Raw genomic sequence first — 17,361 nt, 5'->3', positions numbered from 1 at the left:
AAAATGTATATAACCATTTCCATATTTTTGGAAAATAAACATATTCTGTGTTTTTAATTATAAGTTAATATTTGAATACACTTTATAACCTCATACCTGATTATTTCCTTGACATATATTTCTAGCGTGTACATATAAGAACCCCTAAAATACCTTGTTAGTTGCATCTAAATTGCCATCAGAAGGATGCTGAATTTGCATATTCAATTTTTTAAGTCATCATCTCACCTCAGTCTGAACAATATTTGCCAGGTATTAATAAATTGTTTTCTGGGGCACCTGGTGGCTCAGTCAGTTGAGCATCCAACTCTTGATTTTTGCTCAGGTCATGATCTCTGGGTCCTGGGATCAAGCCCTGATTCTGGCTTCCTGCTCAGTGGGGAGTCTACTTGAGATTCTCTCCCTCTCTCTCCCTCTGCCCCTCCCCCTGCTCACTTGTGCTCTCTCTCTCTCTCTCTCTCTAATATAAAAAAGTAAAATCTTTAAAAAATTGTTTTCTTATTAGTAGGAGTATATGGAATACCCTTGTATTTCTCTAATTTGATTATCTCATTTCTGGTGAGGTTAATTTTTTTTCCCTCAATTTATCTGTTAAGCAGTTCTTTGCTTATTTGGTGAACAATCTGTAACTGCTTTTTGCTCATTCTATGAGGGCACTGTTTATTATATGATTTATTCACAGGGGCTATTTTGACTTACGTGATTAAATTTTAGCTAACCATCTGTGCCAGTCAGTCATCACCCCACCTTTCTGATGTATGCACATACTTCCACAAGACAGAATTGTATCCATTTCCTTTCCTTTGTCTCCCTTTACTTAATTTCTGGGTCTTCCACTTGGAACATTTCCCCCAATTTGAGAAAAATTCATTATTGGCCTATGTTTTTATTCTGGGTGTTTTCTGACAATATTATTAACATTTAATTCTTTACCACACCTGGGAATAGTTTGGTTTAGGCCTTGAGGTAAATTGTTCATTTTAGTTTTCCCTTTACCTTCTGGTTTGTGATGGAAATGTTCTGTAGGACACAGATTTAAATTTCTCACATTTATACTTTAGTTCTTAATCTGTACATGCAGACAGCCACCATAGTTTACTTATTTTATAATTTTATTTATGAGTGTTTTTAATATTATACCAATATTATATGAGCTATTATGTGTCACATAATTTGCATTATAGAAAATTTTAAATATACATAAAATCAGAAAGAACAATGTAATAAACCCCAATTGCACATCACATGGCTTTGGCAATTATTGTTATTCTCTTGTCTTGGTATATCTTTTTCTTCTTAATTTTTGGTTTTCATTTTAGACAGAGTATTTTCCCACTAACAACAAAAGGAAAGTTCAAACATACAGAAAAAGTACAAAAGCACTTGTACAGCCTCTATGTACATTCACCACTTGTTAATATATTTTGCTATAATATTTGAAAGCAAGTAGCATGAAACTTACAAAAACCATGGTTATTTTATTCTCAAATACATTATCATGTAACTTCCAAGAATGAAAGCATTCTCTCATAAAACCACATTAACATTTTCCCTTTCAAGAAATTAAACATTAAAATAATATTATCTCATATAGTGTCCACAAACATTTTCCCAGATGTACCCATCATGTCTTTTTAAAATCTAGTATCAATTCAAGGATGAGTTGACTTTATTATAATAACTTTAGAATCTTAAAACATCTATTATTTTTGTAATACAGAATTTTATTATTAAAGAACCTATACCATTTGTCTAGAAAATGTCATAAAATCTCAATTTGTCTGATTATTTTCATGTGAACAAATTTGGAGAATACATATTTGACAAGACAACTAGAGAGGTGATATTATATACTCTCCATTGCATTATATTATAAGGATATCTGTCAGTTTGTCTTATTAATTGAACTAAGAGTGTTCACCTTAGTTAAGGTGGTATTTACCAGCTTTTTCTGGAAATAGACTATATAGTATTTCCCTTTGGAATTTATACTTAAACTGTGTGAAGCTCTTTGAATATCTTATTTGGCAATAGTTGAAGTTATTAATTACTTGAAATAATTCAAGCATCAGTTGTCTGAATCAATTAACACACTGTTGATTACAAAACGATGATTGTTTTCTCTTCTCATCCCTTCTCTATTACCTGGCATTTTTCTATGTCGGGAAGTTTCCCCAACTTCCTTCCATCTCCCTTTATAGTTTTTTTTCCCCCCAAGATGATGTGCTTATGGATTCTTTCTCTAGCCAAGTGTTATTAAAACATAATTGACTTATTCTATTTGGTGGTACAATTTCCTCAAATTTGGCCAGTGGAAGCCTTCACATCGGCTGTAGTGTCTTTTTTGATAACATCTGTCTTTTGGCACTTTCATAATTTTAGTACCCAGAAAATGCTTCAGCCTCATTTTTAAAAAAAGTTTTTAGAGCCCCAGATCTATATTCGATAACTTCTTCAAAGAGCTCTGGTTCGTTTTACTGGGAATGGTATTTAGATACCAAGATCTGAGCAGTATGTATATTTTCTGCTACTGGTATGTTCTTTCCTCTAGGCTCTTTCACTGAACAAAATTTAGGTATTTTTTTAAACGATCATGGCTTAATACTGATTTCTCCAGTTCCAAGTTAATGTCTCAGGATTCTTCCTCTTCTTCTGTCACTTTGAATGTTTACTCTCTTACTGACACAGAAAAAATGCTGATTCCTGATGACATGTCTCTATTTAATAATTCTATCTTACAATGTATGCAAAATGCTTCTAATCATTATACTGATAATAATACCCCCCCAAAATATCTTACTTAAAAAAATCGTGATTACGTGGCAGATTGTTTCTCTAAGAGTGTACATCTGAATGCTGTGCTCAAAAAGTTACTTAAATTAATTGTATGTGGTATGTGTATAACTTTACTGTAATTCACTATCTAGTTAGGTTGACTGTATTTTTTAATATTTAATTTTTTATTTTGCTTTTTTACCCCTTTGATTTTTCCAATTATATATTATATGCATAGAATGATGTATCCAGCACCCAAGGTCCATACAGAGAGAGCACTATCTAAAAATTAACAAAAAACAATCAACAGAGGTGGGAGTGATCCCAGGAAGAAATGCAGACAATGACAAACAAATATAATACTATTACAAATGCATGATACAACTTCAAAGCAAAGAGTGAGAAAATGGGAACTGACTTAAATAACTTTCAACAATCAAGTTTGACTGGACACCACAAAGCCAAAGACCAAAGAAACTGAGCCCAAATACTGTTCTGGTAGATGTGTTTCTCACAGAATACAAGTTAGTAATTCTGAAGCTACTGTTTACATATCCCAGGGTTACATGTACTATAGATACGCGTTACATATTCTCTAGATAATGGAATCCAGATTTCTCAGAATGAAGTTACAAATAAACAAGAAAGGAACCTAGAATGAACCATGCAATACTGGATTAGAGCCAGAGATATCAACAGGAAGTCATGTGTACCAGAATTAAGTGTAGATATGTGTGTACATATACATCGGTATTCTTTTTTTTTTTTTAATATTTTATTTATTTATTTGACAGAGATAGAGACAGCTAGCGAGAGAGGGAACACAAGCAGGGGGTGGGAGAGGAAGAAGCAGGCTCACAGCAGAGGAGCCTGATGTGGGGCTCGATCCCATAACGCCGGGATCATGCCCTGAGCCGAAGGCAGACGCCCAACCGCTGTGCCACCCAGGCGCCCCATACATCGGTATTCTTACTTAAATCTAGCTCTGTCTGCTGAGAAGACACTTCAGCAGCAGTAAAATCCCCAGTGAAAGTCAAAGGCACTAGGGATCCTTGGAGAATGGCCGGTCCTAAGGATGGGGGAGGGAATATACAAAATGATCCTGGAACCTATACTCAAGGGGAAGGGGCATTGGGCTCCACCTTCTGCTGTGGGACAGTCAGGAGTTGTGGTGGGGAATATGTACATAAATTACTTGTATTTTTTTCATTCATATTAATTAATTAATTAATATCATTATAGAGTTGTGGACATTCATTTTATTCTTTGGATTATAATATAATATTATCATTATTTGGGTGCTCAAATTATATCAGATTTGGACATTTGGTGACCCTTCGGATTTGCTGCTGTGCACTTTGGTGTGTCCTGGTCCTGAGCAGAAGCAGGAAAATGGTTAGGTCATGGCGCCAGGAATGTTTCTCTAAAGGATTCCCCTCCACAGGGAAGCATGAAACCAGGTTACAGATGATTTTGCTCTCTAGTATAAAATTATTTTAGGAATAACAAGTGAAAAATAATAAATAACACCTTTCCAAATTGCTTTGAATCTAAATTAATTCTAGTTGGTCTTTTTTAATTGGTAAAAATTAAAGCAAATACGTCTGACATTTTATTGTAGCATTTGTTGTAGTTTTATCGAAGTACAACACACAGATGAAGTCTGTTGATAATGGAAATTGTACCAGAATGAAAATGATGCACATCTGCTCTGATATGAAAACAGGTATTCTAATCAAATAATTTTGCTTCTCAAATAATTCATAGAAAGATACAATGCAGCAGCCCCTGGCCAAAAACTTATGTTAAGGATATAATAGGAAAACGTGTTTGTGACCTTGTGGGCTTCAGTGTAAAAGTCAGAGCCAAGCGGCCAGGAAGCTCAGCTGGCCCAGCAGCTGGGAACGCCCAGTCTGCCCATCCGCTGGCCGGAATGCCTGGCTCTTAAAACAGTTGGGAATGCCCAACTCATTCAGGGCAGAACACTGATGAAACCTGATTGCTCTTGACAATAGCCCACAGGGTCCACAGAAGCTTTAGAATAGGTCCCACTTGCTCAACGTTACATCATCTGATCCCCTGACTTTCCCCGTGATGGTGATGTTCCACTATCCCGTGACCTTCCCCGTGATGTACTACTATTCACTAGAATGTAATGCGGATCACTCCCTTGATTGTGATTGTTTTTGATTGTTCCCGTAAATACGTGAGGTTGCAGCTGTTCGGGGCGATCACTCCTGGCGGTTGTTCCCTGCACCCACGCTTTCTTTCGCGAGCTAACCTGTCTGTTCTTCGTCCTTCTCCTGAATCAACGGGGCCGCGGACGATGCCGCGGCAATACAAGATTAGAATAAGTGATCATTGGTAAACTCCAAATTCCATAAAAGCCAGTTTATTCCATTTAAACAAAGGGGATTGAAAGTTTTAAACATAACAATGCCTGGAAAATGGTGCTGCTGATGGCACGACTTATATCCATGAAACAAAATTGCCAATAAAATTGTATTCCTCTCCACATTATCAGAGTTTGTAATATATTTGGGAACACTAAGTGCTAATTACAGTAGATGGTACTTTTACCAAAGCATGGGCTTTTGACAAACATTCCCAATTATTATCCTTAGGTGAAATATCTGTTCAACTTACTATCTAAAAATAGATAATATGTTATTTAAAACTGTGTTTCAAAGTATGTATATGGTAATTTGTCTTTTAATTTTAATTGCGAAATATAATACATATGGTGCAGTCCACTTACTATTAATCAACAGTGTAATACATTATTAAAAATTGAACAGACTTGAAACCATCATTATAGTCAAGAAATAATACATTTATAATATCCCAGAAGCCCCTAAAATAACTCTTCTCAAGTACTCACTCTCTTTTAACCTATGGGTAACCACTGTCATGATGTTTTGGTAATAAAACCCTATTTTTTGAGCATGATACTGCCTGAATATATGTATATCATTATACAGTACAGTATAGATTCGCTGTTATTTTACTTTGTGTACAGGGAATCATCAAATGGGATTTTTTTTTCTCTTGGTGATAGCAATTACCAAGCATTATGTTGTTTCAATTTATTCTTGTGCATAACTACAGACTTTTTCCATTACTGTGTAGTATTCATTTGCATATGAATGTAAAGTGGAATGGAAAGGAATAGAATAGAACAGAATAGAAATAGCACCGAGTGAGCTATTCCTTGTTTTTGGCTTTTAAGAACAAAGGTGAGACCTTGCTTTTTATCTATTCTGATGTTTGTAATTGGACATTATTCCAAAGTATAGTCCTAGAAGTGGAAATGGGTTTTTTAAATGCTTTTTTTAAAGACTATATTTATTTATTAGAAAGAGCAAGTGAGCACAAGTAGGGAGGAGGGGCAGAGAGAGAGGGAGAAGCAGACTCCCCACTGAGCAGGGAGCCCCACATGGGTCTCAATCCCAGTACCCCAAGATCATGACCTGAGCCGAAAGCAGATGCTTAACCGACTGAGTCACCCAGGTGCCCCGGAAGTGGAAATGTTGAGTCAGAGGAGATATAAATCTTAAACCTTGTGCAAACACCATACTGTTTTCTAAGATAGTTGTTTGACTGTATAGTCCTATCAGCAGTTGAAAAGTCCTAAATGTCCTATATTTCTGCCAATAGTTGACACTATCAGATTTTTTGCCCTATATTGTTTCTCTATAATAAAACTGTTTTTGCATGAACCATTCTATTGAATTTTTGAAACTAAAAGGGTCATAGGAATCCCAAATTTATAGCCAATTGGTCAGAAATGCAAGTGGCTTGGGTACTCCTAAAGCACAGCTGGGGTCCCAAGTAAGGGCATTCTTGTTGGAGACTGTGCCCTTTTACGTATGGGGTCTGCAGTAACTCTCGGAGGTCAGTGCCAGAATGGAATTGTAGTACACCCTAGTTTGGTTTTTAACAGAATAGTGTACCCCAGTGATCGCTAATTGCCTCAGGATCTGACAGACTATGACGTGTGATCTCTATGGACTACTGCAGCTGAATGTAGCGTAAGAGTGATGGGGGTAGTAAAATATTTTTTAAATCAATTGCACAAGTTAAGATGAGAAAGATGTGATTTTGAATACTTCCATCTTATGCCCCTGATGAAGTCTTTACTTATTTTTGCAGTCCCTTCCATATATATGTGTGTATATATATATATATATATATATATATATATATATGAAAGAGCTTTCTAGATGGTCTTCATATCTCACTCCTTCTTTAAGATTGTTCAGTAAGGTTCCTGTCACAACCCTATTTCAATGTATACGATGTCTGATTGCTTTCCCTATGCTTGCTTACAAGCAATCAAATTGGTTCTTATGATTAAAACTTTTCAGTGACTTCCATGACTTTATGAGACAGTTAAGTCACTCTTGTATGACTTAAAGATCCTTCATAATGTGGATCTGGCTTATTTTTTCAGAGTTATTTTCCTATACTCCTTCAAACTGCAATGCTTGCTACGTTGAATTTAAGTTCCTCAAATGATCCATCTTTTCTCTTGTCAAGATAAGTGGTTTAATCTGCACAAGATATTCTTCACTCATCTATATCCCTAGATGTGAATGCACAACGTAGCTAATAAATACCTTAATTTTAATTTATAGCTAGATAAATACATAGGTGACTTTCATTAGTAACTGCTTGAGTGTTATGGGTTTTAAATAACCTATACAATTAGGGAATGACCCTGAAATTTCCAATAAGCTTCAATTTTCCGTAATTCTTTACTTGAAGAGTATGTTGGTTTAGTGAATAAATACCTAAAATTTGGGAAGTATGAGACAAATTCCAAAGTTCTCTGAAATATATCATAACAATCATTCAAATCACACTTTCAAGAAATAAAAAAATGTATCTCTAAGACATTATTCACTCAGTATTGCTCATGGTCTATTATTCAGGGGTGTGTGTGTGTGTGTGTGTGTGTGTGTGTGTGTGTGTGAAGAGTCTAGTAAATGTCCTCCAGATGGCACGATGGGTAGAGGGATTTGCTGCCTTTTTTTCTTAGCATTAAAGCCTTGGGTATCCCTGTGGCTATGCATGAGGAAGGTATCCCTGTGGCTATGTGTGAAGTTTAAAAGCTTTATTCTTGTTTTGTAAAAGTTTCTTTTAGCATAGCAGCATTCAGAGATGAATCTAAAAGCAAAATATCTTTTAAGCTTGGAGTTCTGCTATGAAGATTACTTTCTTTGGTAAAAAGAATCCCAAATAGTGTCTGAAAACAGGTCTCCATGGACACATTTTATGATTTGAAAGACTTTTTTTCTTTTTCTTAGAAAGGCTGTTTGGAAGTCTAAATAACTAACTTTAGCGAAAGAAAAAGAACTCACCAACTTTGCAAAGTAGGAAAAGTGTCTTACGTTGCCTGCCTCCCATCTACAACTCAGCTGCCAGAATGAAAGAAATACCACCTCTGATCCAAACCACCCGCCTAATTTTTCTAAACACCAATTTCTAGGCATACAGCAACAATAAACATTTCCAATGTATCAGTTCATCATGTAATTTAATACTTTGAGGCTTTCTCATCCTGTATTTATTCTGAATGTTTTTTTCTCCCTTACTACATTAGACACCTTCTGTGTACCTTTCCAGACCCTCTTGGTCTATCTCACCTGCCTCTTATTTCAGCCAACTTTAGACAGTTTCTATAATGCAACACATCTTGAATCATATTCCAAGCCATCTCTGTTGATATGAAAATTCTAGACGCTTACTCTGTACCCATTCATGCACAACCCAGAGATGGAGGTGAGTTAACTTTGCATGGGGTAAACACTGATCAACGGAGAACGTGACCTAATAAGTAAATAATTGCCTCCTTCTCCATTCTCTACAAAGGACAATTTTATGATGTAATTATGTGTTGCTTCTTTGATAGCCCCAAAGCAACAAGCAACTAGTTTCCAAAGGGAAGGCCAGCTCAATGAGACATTATTACCAGGGCTCTCCTTTTCCCCCCTTTCTCTTCTACTGCCCTTATTCCCTTTCCCCAGAATGGCATCCCCACACACACACTCACCCCAATACTCTTTCTTACCTATGCATTTTTTTCAGCCTCTTATTTCTAAGGAATTAAACCAGATGTCACCATTGCATCTAAGAAGCCACTAAATATTTTAAGTTTTATTTATTAGATACATTGCACACCTGTCCTCCTGTCCTATTCCTGATGAAGCTATTGGTATCAGAACTTTGATTCAAGCCTCATCATTTCTGACAGTAGCCTCACTGTTTTCCTTTTACACAGTCTCCAAATTCTTGGCATTACTGTCAATTTTATCTTTCAAAACAAGCCAGCCCTGCCCAAATCCCTTTATCTACTTTACTGTGATTATCATCTTAGACATTTAGCAAGGTATGTAAAAGCCTGCATAAACCACTCACTGGCTACTTCTCTAGCTTAATTCTCCTGTGTCAGTGCTCCTTTCTTAGCACCTCTATAATGTATTTGCAGGTAATAAAAACTTTTAGAAAGATAAGCATGGGAAATTTCATAAGTGACCCTTTATGCTATAATAAGGAATTAAGAATTAATCAGAAGACATGTACATACTGGCACCATTTGCTTATATTCTGTACCTTTGACCATATTACTCCTTGTCTACTACATTTGTCATCCTCAAAACATATTCAGTATTACTTGCTTTGAAAAAACAGCTTTGCTTACCTCGCTTGACAGTGGGTTTAACCATATTTCTATACTATTCTGTACCCAATCCTCCATCTGTTGTATTACAAATCCTTTTTTCTTCTTTCAGATATTTGTTGCATTGAATTGTGTGTGTTTGCCAGAAAAAAAGAGAAAAATATTTGTATTTTCTATTTTAGTGCATTGATCTACCATGTAATTTTTATAATTTACTCGAAGTTTGTAGCTCAGGTTAATTCTACATCTCTCTAGATAATTCCTAAGGGATTCCTTTCTGCATTTGGTAGGTACTTGGATAAAATGACATTTATTTATTTACTTAATTATTTACTTATTTAGAAAAATTTTATTAATTTATTTGAGAGAGAGAGCACAAGTTGGAGGGGGACGGACAAGCAGACTCCATGCTGAGTGCAGAGCCTGACATGAGGCTGGTTTCCAGGACCCTGAGAGCATGACCTCAGCCAAAACCAAGAATCAGAGGTTTAACTGATTGAGCCACCTAGGTGCCCCAAAATGACATTTATGAAGATACTCCTTGTACATTGTGCTGAAAATTGGAAAAAAAAAAGACAATTAAGGAAGACTCCCTTACAGTTTTTTATATTAACACCTTCCTTTAGATTTTCTTTTTCTTTTCTTTTTCTTTTCTTTTCTTTTCTTTCTTTTTTTTTTTTGATAGATAAGGAGAGAGAGAGTGTGAGCAAGGGTGAGAAGGGGCGAAGGGAGAGGAAGAGAGAGAACCTTCAAGTAGACTCCCCACTGAGCATGTAGCCCCATGAGGGACTTGATCTCATGTCCCTGAGAGGCTGACCGGAAGAAATCAAAAGACACTTAACAGACTGAGCCACCCAGGAGCCCCTCCCTTTAGATTTTCTATGTAAGTAATAGTGAGAGGCCAATCGTATAAGAAACACTGAGAAAGAATTATGGAATGCACAAAAGTAATCATATCTGTAGTAGAAACTATAAATTATTAGTGTTTCAGATGAAAGATGTTTTGACTTTTATTGGTGTGTTTGGAAAGGCTTATGATTGAGGGGCAGGATGGGCTGATTTATAGATGTTGAAGAATTAATCCAAAAATCCAAAATAATATCTGACACATGACACACCTCTAATACTTAGTACACATGGGTATATAAAAGATCTATACAATGCTACAAGGGGCAGAGGAATTCAAATAGAATGGATCAATAAGTCAGTAGTGAGGGTAGCTCAGTGGGTTCTTAAGTATTTAACTATGATAAATCTATTTTAAAAATAAGGTGAAATCAAATTTTAAATGGTGAACACTCATTTTATCTGTTATATCAAGATTTGATGTTTTCTACTATAAATTATTCATTTTTTTCAGGTTTTGGGAAATGAAATATATAATAAAATTCTTTAAAAACTCAGCAAATTTCTATTTTACTGTTGATTTAATCACATTTCAAATAAAACCCAAATCTATAATAAATTAATTTGAATCAATATATAATGATAAGATATTTTTGCATAAGCTAAAAATAAATCAGTGTTCTAGTCCAAACAATAAATAGTTAGTAATTAAAATTTGAAAGCAAAATACAATCTCCATGAAAGACATGGAACAAGATTTGAACAAATGAGGAAGTGCATGCAATTGTGTAAAAAAATATATAAATATACAAACTTAATGAAGTTACATTAAAAATGTCAATTTTGGGGGCACTGGGTGGCTCAGTCAATTAAGCATCCGACTCTTGATTTCAGCTCAGGTCATGACCTCGGGGTCCTGAGAGCAACCCTGCGTGGGGCTACATGTTTAGCAGGGAGTCTGCTTGAAGATTGTCTCTCTCTCCCTCTCTCTCCATGCCTTCCCCCTGCCCATGCACACACACTCACTCTCTCTCTCTAAAAAAAAAAAAAGGTCAATTTTTTTGGAATTAACTAGTTTTTGAAGTTTATGTAAAAATAAATGGATAAGAATTGCCAAGATAATTATAAAAACAATGTGAATATAAAGATAAACACACTGTGGTGGACACTGATAGATGACTACACAACAATTGATCCCAAATCTTTTCTTCATTAATTAACTTCCACTCTCCAGATTTAAAAAGTGGAGAATTTTGTAGCTACCACACTCTTGGAGTGGTCATGTGAACAGAATCTGCCCAATGAGATAAAGATGAAGTAACTTTGAAGGTTTTAGGGAGACATATCCTATCTAATTAAAGACATGCCCACAAGCAATATTTGTAAAATTCTTACCTAAAAAACAATTTAAAACTGACCAAAAAATAGATTAAAAATAATGTCCAATAATTAATCTCTCCCCTATTTCTTTCTTCTGCCCACTTCATTTTGCGCCTAATAGAAAAATTCAATGTATCAAAGCTAATGAAGTAGAATGATATAAGTCAGCATCTTGAATAGCATTGTTGGATCTATAAATCATTTTTCAGTTCATGAATCAGGCTTAAGAACAAATTTACATATGTTTTTAGCCCCTGTTATCTGAGTTTTCTGTTACTTTATTAATTTAACAAATATTTATGGAGTTTCAATTAAAAGGATAGGAGCATTTTATGTGAAGCTGTAATGATACTTAATAAGAGTAGGAAAACATATTGCTGACTTCACAGAGCTAAACCTGTTGCAGGAAGAAAAAACATAACTGATAGTTAATGGAGAATCAGTTATCACAATAATAAGGGATAAGGACCCACTTCTGCCAAGATAGCATAACTGAAATCGAATTTGCATTCTTTCTGAAACACTTAAAAACCACAAAATATATGAAACTATGGCTTTTTTAGGCATTGGACAGGGCATGACAGTGATCCCTGAGATAGGAAGGAAACACGATAAGTGAAAATACATATTTACAAGACTTATACATGAATGAATGTTCACAACAGCTATATTATAAAAGTCAAAGACTGGAAAGAAAACAAATTTCTCCATCAGGTGAATAGATAAAGGATTTGTGGTATATCCAAAAAATGCAATGCTAGTTAGCATTAAAAATGGATTAATTATTGATGTGCCCAACAGCCTAGATGAATCTCAGAATGATTACACTGAAGAAGTGAGACCAAAACCAGCATACTGACATACTGTATAATCCCATTCACATACAGTTGTAGGAAACTAATCAACAATGACAGAAAGTAGATTAATGGTCTTGAGAGTGGGAAAAAGAAGGATAACAGAATGACTTGAGGAAGTCATCACTACTTTGGTAGTGATAGATATGGTCATTATGTCAAATGTGGTGTTAGTATCATCCATATATATTTATCATTTTTTCAATATTTTCAAATTGCTTATTTTAGATGTTGCAATTTATTCTACTTCAATTATACCTTAATAAAACTGTAGAAAATACCATCAAGTCCCAAATGTCCACAAGTTCCTCAGAAGATAGTATCTTGCTCTCTATATCCAATGCCTAACTGCCTTCAGGAGCTTCAAATTCTATTTACAAAGTACTTTCAAATAATAATAGCTAGAACTTTTCCTTTAACCATGTCCCAAATAGGGTGTAGGGCTCTGAATACATCACCCTTCCCTGAACACTCCACAGTTTACAGCAGTGTTTCTTAATCCAATTTTATATAGGTTTGATTGTATATATAGAGAGAGAATATATTTTTATATATTTATGTATAAATTACATAAGTATAAATGTATTCATGCAGTACATGCACATATATGTATAAATCTATCTATGTATTATAAATATAATACAAATTAATAATTATAACTGAATTGGAAATCAAAAAATAATTAAATACATAAATTTATTAGTTGATGAATTTGAGTTTTCAATGATTAAGAAGAATACTCTATTTCATAAATAGCACTTGGTACAACGGGCAAGCTACTCAGAAGATAAAAATGTTGATTCAAATTTCATACCAGATATAAATGTAATTTCTAGATGAATTACATATTAAAGTATAGACATTAATAAATCATTAAAACCGAAAGTGATTGAGTGCATAGCAAAATGAAGTAGAAATGACGAACATAACGAAAATTTAATTGATTTTTTTTTGAGGTCTACATTTTTAACAAAACAGTCACTGTTTACACAATTTATTCAAACCCTTATTGGTTTCCAAGCATTTAATTTTCTGGTCCAATTATGCTGGTAAAAACATGTAAATCTTGAAGCAAAAAAACATGCAAACATTTCTGGCATTAATGGCATTTTCTGGATTATACAGAACAACTCCTTTTAATTTGAATTTTTTTTCAAGAGTGACATATAACTCTGAGGAAAAAATATTTATAAAACATGCAATTAAATTCACTTTAAAAACTCACCATGTAAGTCTCCAAATATGATATTTGTGTTTAACTTCATTTTTTATGTTTGTCATACTGTTCTGTCTTAGTTCATTACCATAGAATAAATGAAATTTTAAAGGAACATATTTATTTTGGTTTCCCAGAACAAGCCAAATGCAATCTGCCAATTTGTTTTGTAAATAGGGCACACTCGCATCTTGAACGCATTCCATATTCATGTTCCTTTCAAGACATTTTACAGATGGTGAACTACCTACATACAGACAGAAAAATTTAGAGCTTTTTTTTTAATAGGATACCATTACTATACTTCTGTATTGATCCCGTGCATATTTATAAGCCTCTGAATATGTGCAAGAGGGACGTGTGCCGTTTCTTTTCCTACAAATTGGGTTTTCATTCCTCTGAATGCATAAAGCCATGTGTTGGCTACATTTGTATATCTGACCAAAGCAGTCATATGTTTTCATGTGATTTATTTTTCTGCATCTTCCAATAGGCAGTTATGTAGCGTTGTCTCTCATTCTAATTTTATAAAATAAATAGTATTTAATCTAATTGGACAATGTGAATAATATTTACAAATAAATGCATCTTAAACATTTTCCCAAGTATCAGGTTAAGAACATGTAACAATGGAAGGTATAGTAGAAAAGTTTTATAGAAATATGGCATTTGCTATCATAATAGTTGTTGAAATTTAAAATATCCTCACTGCATTATGTCTGTCATTTGGCTTAAATGAAATTGGTATCAACACCAGAAATATGTCTACTATCTCTAATAATTTACATCAAATCTTCTCATTTAAGAAATTGAAAGAAGATATTAAACACAAATTAATCCTTTTTATCTATTCTATTAGCATTATTTGTATTTACACTATCTGTATCTTGCAAACAGTAATTTTTACTGTTTTATTTTTATCATTACAATTGAACTCTACTGGGAATGATATTTAAAGAAAGTATTGCCTTGCAATGGGTTTCTTCCGTCAGAATGAATGTAAGGTCCAGTTGATTTCCTGGCCAGATTACTCCCACATAAACAGTGGAAACATAATGGATGGAACTACCGTACCTTCCCACTTACAGTCATGGTCCATTTGTCAATCATTAGCATCAGCAATTTTTACAAATGCCTTTGATAGTCTGCATACACATGTAAATGACAGAGAAAGGAAAGGGAAATGCGTTTTATTTATTATAGTGCTATAAGTGAGTTCTCAGGAGGGAACAGACAGTGTACTGATTTATTACATGGACCTGCCCAGATGTTTGATTAGTCTGAATAAATATGCCTGCTACTATTGCATTAGGTGGAAACAACCTTAGCATGTAGGTGTATTTGGACATGACATAGTTCATGAAAAATATGTCATGAAAAATATGTAGCATATTTTTGACTCTTCTCACATCTCCTAAGAAAAAAAAAGACAGAAAATCTAGAATATCAAAACATAAGCTCCCAGAGACAACATCATTCAAAGACTAGGGGAGAAGGAATGCACACAAAGCTCTGAATAGGATGGGAATGAGGAGGGTCAAAACCACACCAAGGTGAGGTAGAGGAGAGGACCCACAGGTGCGAACAGGTGCACAGAAATAATGGAGGGAAGAGAATAGGGAGTTGTAAAATCCAGCAAAGTGAGAGGCCCTAGGATCCTCTGCAAGTATTCTTCAAAACGAGAGGATTTCGCTCTGCACAGAATTCTCAGCAGCAATCTCAGAGAGATTGATGAACCTGGAAGAGGCTTTATAGTCTTCAATTTGTGAGTTAATATAAAACAAACAAACTAGAGCTCTCAAAGGGGTTTATAAAAAGATCAGCAGGTTGTGGGAAACTCAAGGACCTCAGAAATACCAAAAGAAAAAAACCATTCATTTGGAAAGCGAGAATAAACTTTTAGGGAGCAGAGGTCTATGACTGCTAGTGGTCTGTCTACATTTATTTAGAGTAGGAACACTTGGAGTAAAGATGAACTGATCTTTAGCTGGTGGTGGGAGGCATCCAGAGAGAGATTTCGGAATTGTCAAAGTACCTACACAGAGGAAAAATATTCTTAAGCGTATTCAGAATGACAACTAGGTCACACAAAGTGCTCTGATTTATATCAGACAATCCAAGATACAGGAAATTCTCCTCCTGAGAAAACTTGTCTGTCTTCTAAAGAAAAAGTCTGTTTTTGTGTTTTTGTGCTAATTACTTATAAGTTTTGCTTGGCCAGTACTTACTCACATTTCTATGAAAATGGTATGCTTTGGATGTAGTAAATTGCATTACTGATCAAACTTTTCTGGTTGTTGGAGTGTTTGTACTTCTCATTGTTTGACTCCATAAAATTCATGGGGATAAGAGTGTAGTCAGGTGATCCAGAGTTTGGTGTTTTTATTTTGTTCATTTTATTTTATTTTATTGCTCTTTTTATTTAAATTCCAGTTAGTTAACATATGGTGTAATGTTAGTTTCAGGTCTACAATTTAGTTATTCAGCACTTCCATACAACACCTGGTGCTCATCAAAAGTGCCCTCCTTAGTCCACATCACCTATTTAACCCATCCCCTGCCCACCTCCCCTCCAGTAACCATCAGTTTGTTCTCTATAGTTAATAATCTGTTTTTTGGTTTGCCTCTTTCTCTTTTTTCCCCTTTGCTCATTTGTTTTGTTCTTAAGTTCCATGTATAAGTAAAATCATGTGGTGCTTTTCCTCTGACTGACTTATTTCACTTAGCATAACACTCTGTATCTCTATCCATGTCATTACAAATGACAAATTTCATTCTTTTTTATGGCTAAGTGATATTCCATTATATTTATATACCACATCTTCTTTATCCATCATCAATTGATGGACACTTCCATAACTTGGCTATTGTATATAATCCTGCTATAAACATCAGGGTGCATGTATCCCTCTGAATTAGTATTTTTGTGTTCTTTGGGTAAATCTTGTAGTGTAATTGCTGGATTATAGGGTAGCTCTACTTTTAATTTTTTGAAGAAACTCCATACTGTTTTCCAGAGTGGCTGCACCAGTTTGCATTCCCACCAACAAATCAAGATGTTTCCCCTTTCTCCACGACCTCACCAACGCCCATTGTTTCTTGTGTTGTTGATTTTAGTCATTCTGACAGATGTGAGCTCATATCTAATTGTAGTTTTGATTTGCATTTCCCTGATAATGAGTAATGTTGAGCATCCTTTCATGTGTCTGTTGGCCATTTGGATGTCCTCTTTGGAAAAATGTCTATTCATGTCCTCTGCCCATTTTTTATTTGGAGTACTCATTTTTTGGGGTGTTGAGTTGTATAAGTTCTTTATAGATTTTGGTTACTAACCCTTTATCAGATATGTCATTTGCTAATGTCTTCTGCCATTCCATAGGTTGCCTTTTAGTTTTGTTGGTTGCTTCCTTTGCTGTGTGGAAGCCTTTTATTTTGATGAAGTCCCAACAGTTTATTTTTGCTTTTGTTTCCCTTGTCCCCAGAGACAATCTAGGAAGAAGTTATGATGGCTGATGTCAAACAACTGCCTGTATTCTCTTCTAGGATTTTAATGGTTTAGGTCTTTAATCCATTTTGAATTTATTTTTCTATATGCTATAAGAAAGTGG

The sequence above is a fragment of the Ailuropoda melanoleuca genome, chromosome 18 (assembly GCF_002007445.2).
Source record: "Ailuropoda melanoleuca isolate Jingjing chromosome 18, ASM200744v2, whole genome shotgun sequence".
NCBI classification, from domain to species: domain Eukaryota; kingdom Metazoa; phylum Chordata; class Mammalia; order Carnivora; family Ursidae; genus Ailuropoda; species Ailuropoda melanoleuca.
This window is presented reverse-complemented; position numbering follows the sequence as displayed.